General features: G+C 37.0%; 1 long non-coding RNA gene across 1 annotated transcript in view; it reads right to left on the bottom strand.

The window, feature by feature from the left end:
• The window catches only part of LOC127519331 (uncharacterized), a 126828-nt gene extending 112939 nt beyond the window's left edge, over positions 1-13889 (bottom strand). Inside the window, exon 1 of the long non-coding RNA XR_007931785.1 lies at positions 13683-13889. This is a non-coding gene — a long non-coding RNA (uncharacterized LOC127519331). The remainder of the gene's footprint in view (positions 1-13682) is intronic.
• Between the last annotated feature and the right edge of the window lie 1657 nt (positions 13890-15546).

Below are 15546 nucleotides of genomic sequence, written 5' to 3'. Positions count from 1 at the left end.
CTGGGTTGGCCTACAAAAACACATCATTCCTGAGGTATTCTATACTCAAGAACGCAAGTACAGAGGATGCGTGAAAGTACCCAGATGTGTTCTTGATATCGAGGATGCATCGAAAGCAGACTTGAGAGAATTGAACTGTTAGAAATCCCAGAAGATGCTGCAGGCGGACGATGTACGGAAGCCTGTAAGCTTTAAACTTCTCATTCTCGAATAAGAGATTCCCGCTGCAAGCTCGCAAAAAGTAAACAGGCTCGTGAAAGTAAACATTTGTCTGTTTATTTAATTTAATTATTAATTATTGGCATATTAAAAAGAATCTTAACATTGACAAAGCATAGGTAACATACTCATTTTCACAAATAAATGCAGTAAAATAAAAATGATCTAAAATTATATGAAAATAATGTTGATAATAATATGAAAGAAATGTTTTAATAGGTTATGACATTTGTTTGTGATGTTATGTTGTATTTATTGTGCATTGGCTGCCAGTATGCTGGGATGATCAATTGAGCAACAAGATCGCAGCACATCTCAATTCTCACAGGGATGAGTTCTCCTCGGGTCCTTCCGAGTTCGTTATTTCAAGGTAACACAAGTCTGTTCTTTGAGTTCTTGGAAATGAGAAATAGCTCACGACCTAGAGCATAAAACCACCTCACGACAAACATGAAGAATAAATGTTTATGCGAATGTATACACCCAAAAAAATTCAACAATGACCTATTTATTTATCATGTTCGCATATTTTCCAAGAATAGAAATATTATGTATCTGCTGTCGACCATTAAAAATAACTATTTAAGTGTCTCTGTGGGGAATTGCTTATAAAGCCTCTCCTCACTACCTGTATAAGCACAAAAGTACTCTTCAGCACGTCATGTCTGTCCTCTGAGTAACATCTACAGGTCAGCATCTTTTCGATACTCCCAGGAATACTGCAAACGCTTCACAGAGCCACGCCACGCCATGCTGCATATGCACATGCACGAGCGGCCTCATACTGGAAGGTCATTGTGACTGTAGCTGTTATAATTACCACTGAGAGTAATTAGCTTTGCTCTCTCAAGGTCTCCAACCCCCTGAACACACCTTTACACTGTCAGCGGCCTGCAGTAAACGTGTGTGTGTGTGTGTGTGTGTGTGTGTGTGTGTGTGTGTGTGTGTGTGTGGCACAGGTGATGTATAATCAGCTCTCAGTGGAGGTGTGGAACATTACTGTCTGACATAATGATACCCTGCACCGGACGATGGTGTGTGTGTGTGTGTATAAAAGAGAGAGAAAGAGAGAGAGAAAGATCATTAACTCCAACACACTTAATGAATTTGAACGATGAAGTCAACTCTTCTTTTATGGATGTATATTAGTCAAGGTGCCAAGGGCATCATTAAAAACTTTGCCTCTTTCGTTGTCTTTTCTATTTCGGCTCCCATGCTGCAATGCAGTGCTATCCTTATCTCCCTCCTGTTCCTCTTTTTCTCCTCAAAAACGTCCTTCTGTCTTTTTTTTCTCCTTCAACAACTTCGGAGAGACAGAGTGGTTGCCTGTTCCTCTGTCTTTTGCGCTCTGTGTGTGTGTGTGTGTGTGTGTGTGTGTGTGTGTGTGTGTGTGTGAAGGTGATAAGGTACAGAATCAGTCTAAATGTGTCCAGAGGCTCTCCTCTCACCAGGACTGTCAGGACGAAATGAATAATCTGTTGCTAACACACACACATTCTCTCTCTAACAATACAGCAGAGTAGAGAACATAGGCTTCAAACAATACACAATTTCTATATGGCACTGGGGTCACCAACACACTGTTTGATTGTCTTGTAGAAAGACACTGAAGGTGTGACATGTCTGCAAATGAAAATCCCCATTAGAATCTGAGAAATAAAAATACATACAAAATATAAATTGTAAAATACAAAGAAATCTTTTGACGTTACTGCATAAGATGTCAAGTAAGAATGTCCAAATTTGCTCACCTGAACTTTATAGCTCACCTGAATTATCTCACCTGTAATTCACCTGTGAAATTATATGGACAAATGCAATTTTCTTTCTTGTGCTGTATTATTTCCTATTTAAACAGGAAGTTGGGATGGAACATATTGAAGTACCCTGTCTTTTAGCTTATTAAAAATGACTAATAGTGCAATAGTCTGGGACTGGAATAAAATCACATTCATTTTCTTCAAAGTTAAATTTACATTTAGTTATAATGTACTGACCTTTCACAACAGACTTACATTTCACATACACATACACACATAGAGACTTAATTTATTTGATTAAAAATACAGTAAAGTTAATTTAAAACTGTTTTCTATTTTAATGTATGTAGTATATATCAGTGGCGAGCGGTAATTTTTTTAACCGGGTATGCTGTCATGTCAAAACTGTGCCCGGTGCAGATATGTACGTTGAATATGTTTATTATAAGCTATGTTAGATAATTACTTGCTCACTCTTTTGACACATAGCAACACAGTAAGAAGTATTTCTAATATATTGGACCTTTTATTGAAAGTAGCCTATATTTACCTGTTGAGACATGCCTTCATAATCACCTGTAAGAGCTGTGATTGTATTGTTTGGGTCGGACGCGACGCACAAAAGATCGTTTGTAAAATATGCAAAAAAAGGTCCAACATGCTTATGTAGGTGGTACGTGTCAAAGTAACAACCACATGGATGGCAGGACCCAAGGTTTCAGCAGAACATTGCCCATAGCATCACACTACTGGCTTGCCTTCTTCCCATAGTGCATCCTGGTGCCATGTGTTCCCCAGGTAAGCGAAGCAAACGCACCCGGATATCCACGTGATGTAAAAGAAAATGTGATTTATCAGACCAGGCCACCTTCTTCCATTGCTCCGTGGTCCAGTTCTGATGCTCACGTGTCTACTGTTGGCACTTTTGGCGGTGGACAGGGGTCAGCATGGGCACCCTGACTGGTTCGCAGCTATGCAGCCCCATACGCAACAAACTGCGATGCACTGTGTATTCTGGCAATTTTCTATCAGAACCAGCATTAACCTCTTGAGCAATTTAAGCTACAGTAGCTCGTCTGTTGGATCGGACCACACGGGCCAGCCTTCGCTCCCCACATGCATCAATGACCCTGTCGCCGGTTCACCACTGTTCCTTCCTTGGAAGACTTTTGATAGATACTGACCACTGCAGACCAGGAACACCCCACAAGAGCTGCAGTTTTGGAGATGCTCTAACCCAGTCTTCTAGCCATCACAATTTGGCCCTTGTCAAACTCGTTCAAATCCTTACGCTTGCCCATTTTTCCTGCTTCTAACACATCAACTTTGAGGACAAAATGTTCACTTGCTGCCTAATATATTCCACCCACTAACAGGTGCCGTGATGAAGAGATAATCAGTGTTATTCACTTCACCTGTCAGTGGTCATAATGTTATGCCTGATTGGTGTGTGTGTGTATATATATATATATAGAAAATATAAAATAAAAAACATTATATATATATATATATATATATATATGTATAAATGAAAATCATACAGATTCTCACTCATTTCGAAGCATTTCGAATTACACTCAAACTCAAACTTTGTCTCTTAAACTGCTAATGTTAATGCTAATGTAACAGCTAAATGTTGTCAATCATCTTAAAGCTGGTTTGTTTAGTTCAAGGCTTGCACTTTTGGACTATGGAGGAAATGAATGGGAAAAAATAATTCCAAATCCAAAGCTGCTTACAGAATGGGCAGTCACTGTTGTGGTCAATTACCTTTAGTTCATATTCAATCGTGGTCATTAAACATGGTTTGCTAATTGCTAATGTTATTTACTAAATGTTTCTGTTGGAGCACATCACCATATAGACGACTTCAAAGCAAACAGACATTGATTAAAACCCCAACAGTGACTCCATGAGGATTGAATATTGTGTGGCGGAAACATGCTTGACCTTCAGCTGTGCAGTTCCCTGATAAACGACTGCAGTGCATGTGTGGTATCTGCTGTTTTCAGAGAATAACCATCATTACATCATCACAATAAAGTGTCTAGCGCTTTCAAACGTGTATGTCAGCACTTTCAAATACCACCGTTGACAAGAGCTCAGGGTTGCAATTGGCTCAAGCCAAAAATGCAAACACATGCCACCCCTCCACAGGAACATCACAAAGTGTGTGTGTTTGTGTGTGTGTGTAGCCTCAAGTTACTCTACAGTGTTTTGTTTTACCTTGTCTAATCACCTCAAAGCCCCCCTCCCATCAACACCTGCCTCGGATGCTTTTTTGTGTCATTTTTTTCTTAACACGCACCACCTCAGCATCAATTCCCCATCTGTCTTTCCCATCTATTTAACACTGACGTGCACAAACACGCACATGCATGCATTAAGGAGCAGCAAAACACGTAAGAGAGCGATTAAATGCCACGTTGCTACGGCGACTCGACCTTCGGAAGAACGCCACAGCCGTAATGATCCACGAGACCATCTGTGACTGCCGCCCTCTGCCTTACCACAACCCATTATGACATCGCTGTCTCATCTCCACGGGGACAGACGGCTTTATTAATAACTCAACACTCTTGGCAAGCGTCCCTCTCTCTCTGATTCCATCATATACTGTAGGGACAGTGATTAGACACTCAATTCCCTGGATAAACCAACTTTAGCCAGTGGAGACACACATACATACACAGTCAGCATCCATTGATCGCTAGTAAGGGCTCACTGGAGGATCAATAGAGGATTTCTTAGTACAAACGTGAGTGTTAAAGGGTCAAGGCCACACGCTGAGTATATACGGCTACACATACACACACACTTAAACTGCATACAGTATGTGAATGTAGACATGTATTATATGGTCACTCAATTAAATAGAATCATTCTGATACAGAGCTTTACAAACTGACAATACTACTATTTTCTCAAAAGCATCAGGTCTCACATGTTTATATGAAATATCTCACACCAACAGCCTTTTTCAGAAAAAAAATAAATAAATAACCCGTGGACTTTAGATCGACCTGTAGGAAAGATCTCTTTAACATCTCAGTTGTTCCTCCAAGCTGTGAGATTACATGGTGATCAAATGGAGATTTGTTGCTTTAGCTCCTGTTTATTAAGTCTCCACAGAAAAATATATACTTAAGTGTTATTTTAGTATTATTTGTATAGTATTATAGATTTTATTAATATTTAGAATTAGCTTTATTTTTAAATTTTAAAGGGTTAGTTCACCCAAAAATGAAAATTCTGTCATTAATTACTCACCCTCATGTCGTTCCAAATCCATAAGACCTTCGTTCATCTTCGGAACACAAATTAAGATTTTTTTGATGAAATCTGAGAGGTATATGACTCGTCCATAAACAGCAATTTAACCACCACTTTCAAGGTCCAGAAAGATACTAAAGACGTTGTTAAAATAGTCAAAGTGACTGCAGTGGTTCAACCTTCATTTTATGAAGCGATGAGAATACTTTTTGTGCGCAAAAACAAAAATAATGATTTTATTCAACAATATCCTCTCTTCTGTGTCATTCTCCTAAACTGTTTACATTCAGCGCTTCCATTTACTATGTCAGAACGGCTAGTCATGAACAGCGTGAACAGTGTCAGCCAATACTGAGCCAGCATTTGGATGTAGAACCTGGAAGTGCTGAACGTAAACAGCGTACGAGAATGACACAGAAGAGAAGCTATTGTTGAATAAAGTCATTCTTGTTTCAGTTTTTGCACATAAAATGTATTCTTGTTGCTTCATAAAATTAAGGTCGAACCACTGTAGTCACATTGACTATTTTAACAATGAAACTTAAAAGTGGTGGTTAAATTGCTGTCTATTGAAGAGTCAAAGAGCTCTCAGATTTCATCAAAAATATCTTCATTTGTGTTCCGAAGATTAACGCAGGTCTTATGGGTGTGGAACGACATGAGGGTTAGTAATTAATGACAGAATTTTCATTTTTGGGTGAACTAACCCTTTAAGTTTTTCAAAAATGTCAGGTGTGTATTTTTTTTTCAATAATTCAACTGCCCACTGTCAGTTATAACATTATAATGTTGTAAATATGCTTGTAACATTTTAAAAGTCTGATTTTAGTTTTTATTAAGATAATATAGTATAGAATTCTAATTTTCAATACCAGCACATTCCAATCCATAATCTAACATAATCCAGACTTTCAGCAGAGATTTCAACTATCTCAAACTGTGCTCAGATTTGCCAAGATACTATATACATTCATTTTTATAGCTCTAATTTTATAAATGTCTCAATTGTTTCTGTGCTTATCTGTACATGATCCTCAAATGACACATAACTGAGATCTCCATTAAAAGCAAACTCTAAGAAATAAGATGTTACTCTGGACACACTCTGACATACAGACACGTTCATCGGCACACAAAACCTTTACAAACACACACATACCCGTCAACCCTCAAAAGCAGGAGGCCTTCAGAAGAGGCTTCACATCACACTTTCATCTGACAGATCTCAGATCAGCCGTCTCATTCAGAGAAATCTCAGCTCTGGACCTCAGAGAGAGAGAAAGAGAGAGATGGGCAGAAGAACAGCTGGGAAAGAGGGGGCGAGACAGAGGTTGACAGGAAACTGCACTCCTAACGAGGTGGAGGAGTCTTAATTGCAAACTCTGTGCATGACGAAGTCAAAAGGCTCAAAGGGAGAGAGAGGCATGTAGAACACACACACACACACACACACACACACACACAGAGAGAGAGAGAGAGAGAGAGAGAGAGAGAGAACAAGGAATGTGAACATATACATCAAGAGGGCAAGAATGTAGTCAAACCTAATGTTTAATGTACTGTTATAAAATGGGATTTTAGACCAATGTGATAGCACAAATGTGGAACAATAGAGAATATTCTGCTTTCTAATTTTCCCTTCAATTATTTTCCCTTTTTTTAAAATTAATGATTCAAAAGAGAGCCCCATAATTCACTGCCATATACCCTACAGTTCAAAAGTACACAGTACAGTTGACAGTACAATGTTTACAATAATAACAAAAGATTTTTATTTCAAATAAATTTGAATGCTGTTCTTTTTTATTCATCAAAAAATCCTAAAGAAATTGTACCATGATTTCCACAAAAGATATTAAGCAGCACAACTGAGTTCAACATTGATAATAAGAAATGTTTCTTAAGCAGCAAATTAGCATATTAGAATGATTTCTGAAGGATCATGTGACACTGAAGACTGGAGTTATGGATGCTGAAAATTTAATTTAGCTATCACAGTAGTTGTGTAACGCAATAGTTTTACTACTGTTTCGAATATACCAGTCAAATTCTAGTCTCAGACTGACGGCAGAAGGTCTGGACTCTATCATAGCTTTCATTGACCAAGGACCACCCAAGAGGACGTTTGACTGAATGGTGCTAAACAGCACCAACTTTGGCTCATAAAGAACCTTTAAAGGGGCTTAATAGGTTCTTTGTACCGCAGTGGTGCTATACAGCACCTTAGCCACCCCAAAGAACCACTGAAGAACCGCTGAAGAACCATACAGGGGCTTAACCGGTTCTGTATACAGTAGCGGTGCTATATAGCACCTCAGTCATCCCAAAGAACCGGTGAAGAACTGTTGAAGAACTGTTGAAGAACCACTGAAGCACCAAGATTTGGTGCTATACAGTACTTAAAGTGGTTCCCCTATGATTACGAGCCAAAGAACCACTTTTAGTACTATATAGCACCATTTTTTTTGTAGAGTGAAATGCAACCAGTCACAGTTCGTTTTGTTCCGCGTCATGTTTAGAGGCGTGAAAATGTAAAGTTGATGTCCCTACAATAACAGACCAGCATGCATCTAAATTATTCATTCAAGAACATTGTGCAAGTTTACTGAAACAATGAAGCTGCGAACTTCACATACTTTTGAAAATCCAGCAAGTAGTTGATCCTGGAAAGTGCTCATTGTCACAGTGGTGTTCTTCTTCCATGAGGGGGTTTGGCGTCATGGCATTTGTTTCCAGGCGGACCGTTAAAGAACTCGACACACACGTCTCCCAGACATCCTGTAGAATTCAACCAACCAGATGACGACTTCAAAAATTCTGAAGTGTTTCTAGTTAAGTGTGCCATATGCATCAGACGTTCAGTCAACGGTCCGTTGGCGTGACGTCTGAGGCTGAGACTTAGTCAAATTCTAATGGGCAGTAAATTCTTTTTCAGTAAAGCACTCTCTCTCTTTCTCTCTCACACACACTTCTGCATCTGCTTATTGAGAGATTGTAAGTCACACTACATTATTCACACTGCATTTGCATGTCCGCCACATGTTAATCCACCAGTTTCTATATCCGACCATAACTGCAGGAACAGAGTAAAACTATTGTCATTCAGTTTTTAAACTGTCATCCTCCAAACAGGTCTGTCCTCATATTTAACATGCATGAATCTGGCGCATAAAGAGTAATTCACACATCAGCCTGTAGAATAAGACGTGTCTAATGAAGAAACAACTCAAGTAGACACTCCTGAGAGCAGTGAAGCGAGAAAAAAAAAAAAAAAAAAATGGACCGTCAACTTCAGTCCTACAAGCGGCATGAGTGCTGCTGAAATCTGAAGGGAGCGGGACTACGGCTGATATTGACGGGCTCCTGGCTGAGCTGAAAGTGTTGACTAAACATCTTTGAGAAACGTGTGTCAGAGCCAGATAATATATTATTCCAATGTTCAGTACAGTGAAGCGCAGTCCAGGACATTCAACTTTTTTTTTAAATAGTCAGAATACAGCTGCTCACACGGTCCAGTAAAAAGTACCAAGTTGAATATTGTACAGAGTAAGACATACAGTGTACTCCAAAGGTTTGGAAACATACCTAGTTTTCAAAATATGTTTATTATTCTGAATAACACGTTTTTATAGATTGTCTTGTCCCTTATAAATGCAAAGTCATCACAAAATGATTCTAAAACCCCACTTTGCATGTGCCATTTCCAAACATACACTACCATTCAAAAGTTTGGGGTCCATGTGATAAAATCAAAGGTTACTGGAAAGAGATCCATATGATTATTCAAAAGATTATTGGAAAGACTTTTGCATTATCTCCAAATGTTTGCCTTCTGAACTGTAAAGCTGGTCTGCGCCTTGACTGTGACAAAGAAAGTGTACTGAACTTTTGTATATATTTAGCGAAAAAATGTATATTATTACTATGGTCAACTCCTCAGATACCCTCACTTAATATGTGGATAAGTCAGGCCGCTACTCTTTTACCTCTGGAAAAACTAACTTACGATCTGCATCAAAGATCAGATGTTTTCTGGCGCACTTGGTCTTCCTTTCTGGAAGATGTTCAGTGACTGATATATCATTTTAATTATTGGTCTATAAAATGTCCCTGTTATGTATTTACTTTGATATGCTCTGCTGTATTATTTTTATTATTATTATTACTTCTTATTATTTTGTTTTTGCATTTTATATGCCTACGTATGAACATGTATATCCAAAGATTGTAAGATGACATGGCTTATATGGCTGTATGTGCTGTTATGAGATACCAGTACCACTGTGTTGTGTTATTGTAAAAAAAAAAAAAAAAAAATATATATATATATATATATATATATATATATATATAATAGAAATCTGTTGTAAAATTATAAATGTCTTTAATGTCAATTTTTAATTAATTTAATGATCATCTTAATGACCCCACACTTTTGAATGGTAGTTCCTATAGCTATTAGAACTGTTTTAATTGTAAATAGTAAAACTAATTCATATCATTAGCAACAAACTGACTAACAAAAATTAAACTGTTTCCCTACTGCCTCTTCTGCCTGCACTGTTCGACCCCATCAAAAACACCATAGGATGAGACAGATGATATGTCGGACTGCTCAAGCCAAAACAAAGCAATGCTTTTGCAAGCGCTTTGTACATCAACCAGAGACAGGAGAAAGTATTTTAACATCCAAAAAATGGCACAAAGCACCTATAAATCCATATTCAGCTGCATTTGCAACATGATTTGGGCTACAAACTGTACATCAAACTCTTCCCAGAGGAGTGATAGAAAACTGCATATTTTAAAAGCTTGAGAATCAGAGGTTGAGAATAAAGATTGAATATGGTTTAATATTAGAGTAACTATCAGAATGATAAACAATTGCTCTACTTTTTTATTTAAAGCACTTGACAATTTTATGCTTGTTCTGTCATCCATTATCCGTCTGCTCTCCCATTCTTCTTCCCCATAATTTTTTTCTGATCTGACCTTAGGTCGCCACTTCTCTCTGAAGCTCATTAAGCACAACCATTAATTATCACTCATTTCTAATTCATGCATTCATTTATTTTGGATCATTTCTGCCCACTTTTATTGCCTCTGATTCTCTTTGACCGGAACTGTGACTGTTCCACAGGAGCTCAGGTCTTTTGGGGTCACAAACGCTCTCTGTTGTCAAACCTCTGTCGCCTGCTGCCTCAAATGTACAGTTGCAAGCGCTCAGCATCCATTTAGAGGTGTCTCTATGGATAAAGAGCAGCAGAGATGATTGCAAGGTGTGCTGTGATTTGCATTGGTCTCTAATGGAATGAAGGAAGACACACAGGGGAAGGTTAAATTAGAGATTAGATTCACTGACTGCTATAAAAATGGGAGGCATCACCCTGTGGAGTGACAAAAACAAATGCAGAATACTTAAATATGAATAGCTCTATTATGAGGCTTATTTCTCCACGTAGACATTGCCAACAGAAGCCATTCATTTGTGCTTTCAGAGTGAAAAAAGCAAACTACCAAACCAGCTACTAATTTAAACTAACCCAAAAATAATACACAAGCTATTGTAGCAGCAATTACATTGTAGCTGTTTATGGGTGTGAAATCTTTCAAATTACGTATTTTAGATGATTTATAATTTATCATTTCTCTGGTTCAAAAACAATGGATTTTTGAATGAATCTGAATTAGAGCGACAGCCATACACACACACACAAAAAAATAAATAAATAAATAAAAATATATGTTTCTTGATAGGAATGCTCCAAACGATCGGCCATTAAACCATTATGCTGCCTTAGAAGTCTGTCTAAATGAACAAATTGACGAAAACTAGTTGGACTTCCCAACGTCACATGAAGATGTTTTAGAAGAGCATGCTTGATTTAACTTTAAAGCTGTGTGCATTATACAATGTGACGAAACAGTCCAGCAATGTAGCGATTTGTCATGTTACACTGCTACTTGGGAAAACTAGCTCATGCTGGAAAGTTATGCTAACAGAGAGTATTTGTATGGCATAGCTGTGTGTTTATCTTCAAACTAACTCAAAGTGTCTGTTTGTTAAATCAAGTATAAGGTGAAGACAGAGTCTGAAAGGTTATGTCAAAACACACAGTTAGCTCCATCCCAACTCATCCGTGTGTGATATTACAAGATATCACCTTAACCTGTTCATATTCAAGATACAATGGAAGGGGGTCACATGTGTAGCAGTTGAGAGAGCAGAAATCTTCAAGTGAGTGGACCTTGGTGAAATAGCGTGGACCTCTATCCTACTCTCAAACTCCACTGTGAATATTATTAAATTATTCCCTTTCCTTAGCCTTTATAAGATGATATCTGCTTGTTTACACAGCCTGGTTACAAAATGACAGCACTGATTTACCTTATTATATCTTCAAAACCAAATATACCAGCAATAATTCAACTACTGTCCAACTATATCCGTTTCTCCACTGAATGCCATAGACCTTAGTCAGGTTACATGGCATATTGAATTTAACACGGATAAAAACATACCTGTGAGGGATAGACCTGTACCACGTAATTTTCACAACTCTTAGAACGGTTTCATCGTCAGCTGAACAATCAGTATGTTGTTAAACAACAGTATAATCCATTGAACACACTGTACTTCTATCCCTCACAGCAGTGTTTTCATTCCTGTCAAAAATTGCATACAGTTTTTTTGTGTAGTGTAGTTCATAAATGATTGTAATCCATGACCTAAGAATGAATACTTCTACAGCATTATTAATCTTAATGTTAATTTCAGCATTTACTAATACATTATTAAAATCAAAAGTTGCATGTATTAACATTAGTTAATACACTGTGAGCTAACCTAATAAAAATACAGTAATTCATTGTTTGTTCAAGTAAAATAACAAAGATTATTAAATACTGTAACAAATGTATTGTTCATTGTTAGTTAATGTTATTTAATACATTAACTAGTGTTAACAAATGTAAAATATTACCTAATTGTCTTTATCATGAGCTTTATGCTCCTATTATCTGATCTGCTCAGATTAGTTCTTGCTTGTTTAACAAATCCTTTGTTTTCTTTTATTGTTCTCTCTGTAACTAACTTTCTCCATCTTATTTTTGCTCTTTCTCCACTATGCTCTCATCCCCTCAGTATTTGAGTTGTTTTTCGGTCTTTCATTTCGTATCTGTTTTTCCCTCTCCTCTGTAATCTAACAGGTCAGGAGGGGCCCATAATACCCATTACTGTAAGTGTGTGTATGTGTGTTTAAAGAGCACAGGAGAGGGTTCATATTGGATTCTGAAATAGGCAATCTGATGATTTTACATAGAGCGAGAGAGCAAAGAGCTCACACTATTTCACGGGTCACTTCAGAGGAAGAAATTAGATTTCAGGCCACATTATAAGATTTCTGTGTGTGTGTGTGTGTGTGTGTGTGTGTGTGTGTGTGTGTGTGTGTGTGTGTCAAATGAACTCTATTCAGGGCTCTGTAATTGGCTGCCAAGGACAACTGGTTTAAAAATAAAAACAAAATAGTGATCTGCACTGCACTGGTGTTCCTAATTAGAGACTGGAGTATTGCTGTTTCAAAATGATAAAATATCACCAGTTATAAGAACACGTGTTAATAGTCTTAGACTCAACACACTCAAGGACCACCCACAATCATTCACAGACACACATTGCACATAAAACTGGAAAAGACCAGCCATTTTTTACAAGGTACAGGACTGGCACAATTTGTGAAATTCTGATAATACCAATAAGTCAATAATTATTTTCATGTTATGGCTGATAATTGATAAATGGCTGATATTAAAATGATACACTATTTTATACTAAAAGTCTTTTAAAATCAATCAAGTTAAATGCTACAAGTGAACTTAGACATCACAACATTATGAGAATGAAAAACGGCTATTTAATAGTGTTATTAAATTATAAGTGCTTTTAAAGACTTTTAAGCGAGCGTTAGATTATGGCAAAAGTAATTTAAATGTAAAAATAGATGAAAATGACCTGCACAATTAAATAGCCAATATTGACTGATATTGATAAATAATACATTTAATTTGCATTTAATCTCGAGCGAACCACTGTCGAATTAGTCTTCTGGGTGTTGACGTCGTCCCTGCACCACTCTATTGGCCAATAATTAAAATGGTAACAAAAAATTGTGTCTTCCCAACTATCTAATATTTCAGATAAGCCTTTCCATAAAAAGCATATTTGCACAAGAATTAGTGTGTGGTTCTTGACCAGAAAGAGCTTTCATCTGGAAGAGATTTTATGCAGATTTTATGTATTCTATGTCAAACTGTTTAAAACGATAAGCTCAACCACAATAAACATGGGCTAATCATTTAAATAACAGTGCTGATGGGTAATGATCTCAGCTGTATCTAAGTTATGTCAAGAGAGAGGATGACGTCACTCACTTTACCAGGGTTGAGAACGAGACAAGCGCTCCTCCACCGCCCAGATCTTCTAAAATAACTTCCTGTATTCAGACACGTCCTCAGATGCCTCATTCTCTCTCGCTCTCGCATTCTTTCAAGCCATCTTTTCCCTCTTTCTGTCAAAAGAGGATAAATAAAGGAAAAGCAGCTGCGATAACAAGCCGCATTGATCTCTCTCTGTCTCAGTGTGTGTGTGATCTGATCTGATGCTTTCTAGGTTGAGTCATAGCTTTAGATATCAGTATTCATCACACACACACAAACAAACACACATACACACACCCTGTGCTCTGTTAAATGAATGACCTATCACTTTTGCTTATCGGTGAGCAGGAATGCTGTCTGTATCCGTTTATGCCTTTCCCATGCCCGGTCCCAAAAATTCCTAAAAATGTACCACAAGCACTATGTGTGTGTATAGTTTGAGAGTAAATTTGTCCCCAATATAATGGGCACCAAGGTGCAGCTTCATCATTATATTTTAAGGGCTTTGTTTTAATTGACAGAAGTGTGAAAAAATAAAAATAAAAGTATTCAGCAAGGTAAACAGTGGATTTCAGACGAAGCAGAAGCCTCTACCTACCACATCCATTTGCAGTCAATCATGAACAAGTGATCACTTTTGGTAAAACAATTGATAATTTTATTCATTGTCTATTTCATATCTATACTGTAAAACCGAATAGTGAAATTAATTAAATGAAATGAGTTTGTTTCACTCAAATAATAAAGGTCATTATACTTAATAGAAAAAAAGTTGTGTGAACTCAAAATTTCATTGTAGTAAGCTGAACTTTATATGATTTAGTTGATATTTCTAATTCCCAGCATGCTTTGCATCAGACTGTATAAATAAATGTTGAAATTAAGTGTTATTTTGTGTGTTTTTGCACAAGGTTAACATAGGGAGACATAAGTTAGTGTTTAATGTTGTATTATGTTGGGATTTACAGGGGGTTCTGTTATGTTAGTTTTGTAGGGTTACCATTGTGGTGAAGAGTAGAGCCTGTGGTTAGGTTGAGGATGGGCTGCAAAACTTTTAGGGGTGGTTTCCCGGACAGGGTTTAAATTAAGCCAAGAGTAGGCCTTAATCCAGAATAGTTAACCGTGGTTTAAAAAATGGCTTTCTGAAACACAGATTAAGTACAGATTACTAAAACCCAGACTATGGAGTCCTGAATTAAAATAAACCTGAATTAGCATGAGAGAGGTTGCCTATAAAACATGGAATAAACCAAGAAAAGCTTAAAATTGCATTGAACTCAGAAGCAAATCCAAGGAAAACAATGGCAGCAAAAAAGACTCCAATATAAAAACTTAACTAAACAAGAGACATTTATTTTAAAGCAAGCAAAATACATCAGCTGTGAAAAAAAGAGAAATGCCTGGAAATCTGTTTGTAATGAATCCTATTTAAATAGATGAATTCTATATATATAATAATCCTATGATTATTACTGCTTTTGTTTTATCCTTTACATAGCAACAAACTAAACATAACTATTTACACATGTGATAATCGGTGTTGGCAGTCTAGAAATGATACTGGTTTGATCCAAAGCACTATCATAGTGGTTGCTTCATTACAAAAAAAAAAAAAAAAAGGCAATTCTTGTTAGCAGGTCCTCAACCCAAGCACAAGCTTAACACTTTACCACAATGGTAATATCCAAAAAACACTAACATAACAAAAACTTTTACATAATAGAATATTAAACAGTAAGAAGTCTCTCCATATTCTCATATTCTCATCTTTCTAAAAAATGCATAAAATAACACTTTTTCATCATTTACTCTCCCAATTCAGCCTGTGGGATACTTGACTGAAACATATTATTTCAAA

The sequence above is a fragment of the Ctenopharyngodon idella genome, chromosome 9 (assembly GCF_019924925.1).
Source record: "Ctenopharyngodon idella isolate HZGC_01 chromosome 9, HZGC01, whole genome shotgun sequence".
Taxonomy (NCBI): domain Eukaryota; kingdom Metazoa; phylum Chordata; class Actinopteri; order Cypriniformes; family Xenocyprididae; genus Ctenopharyngodon; species Ctenopharyngodon idella.
The sequence above is the reverse complement of the archived record's forward strand: the minus strand, read 5'-3'. Positions and strand labels throughout refer to the sequence as shown.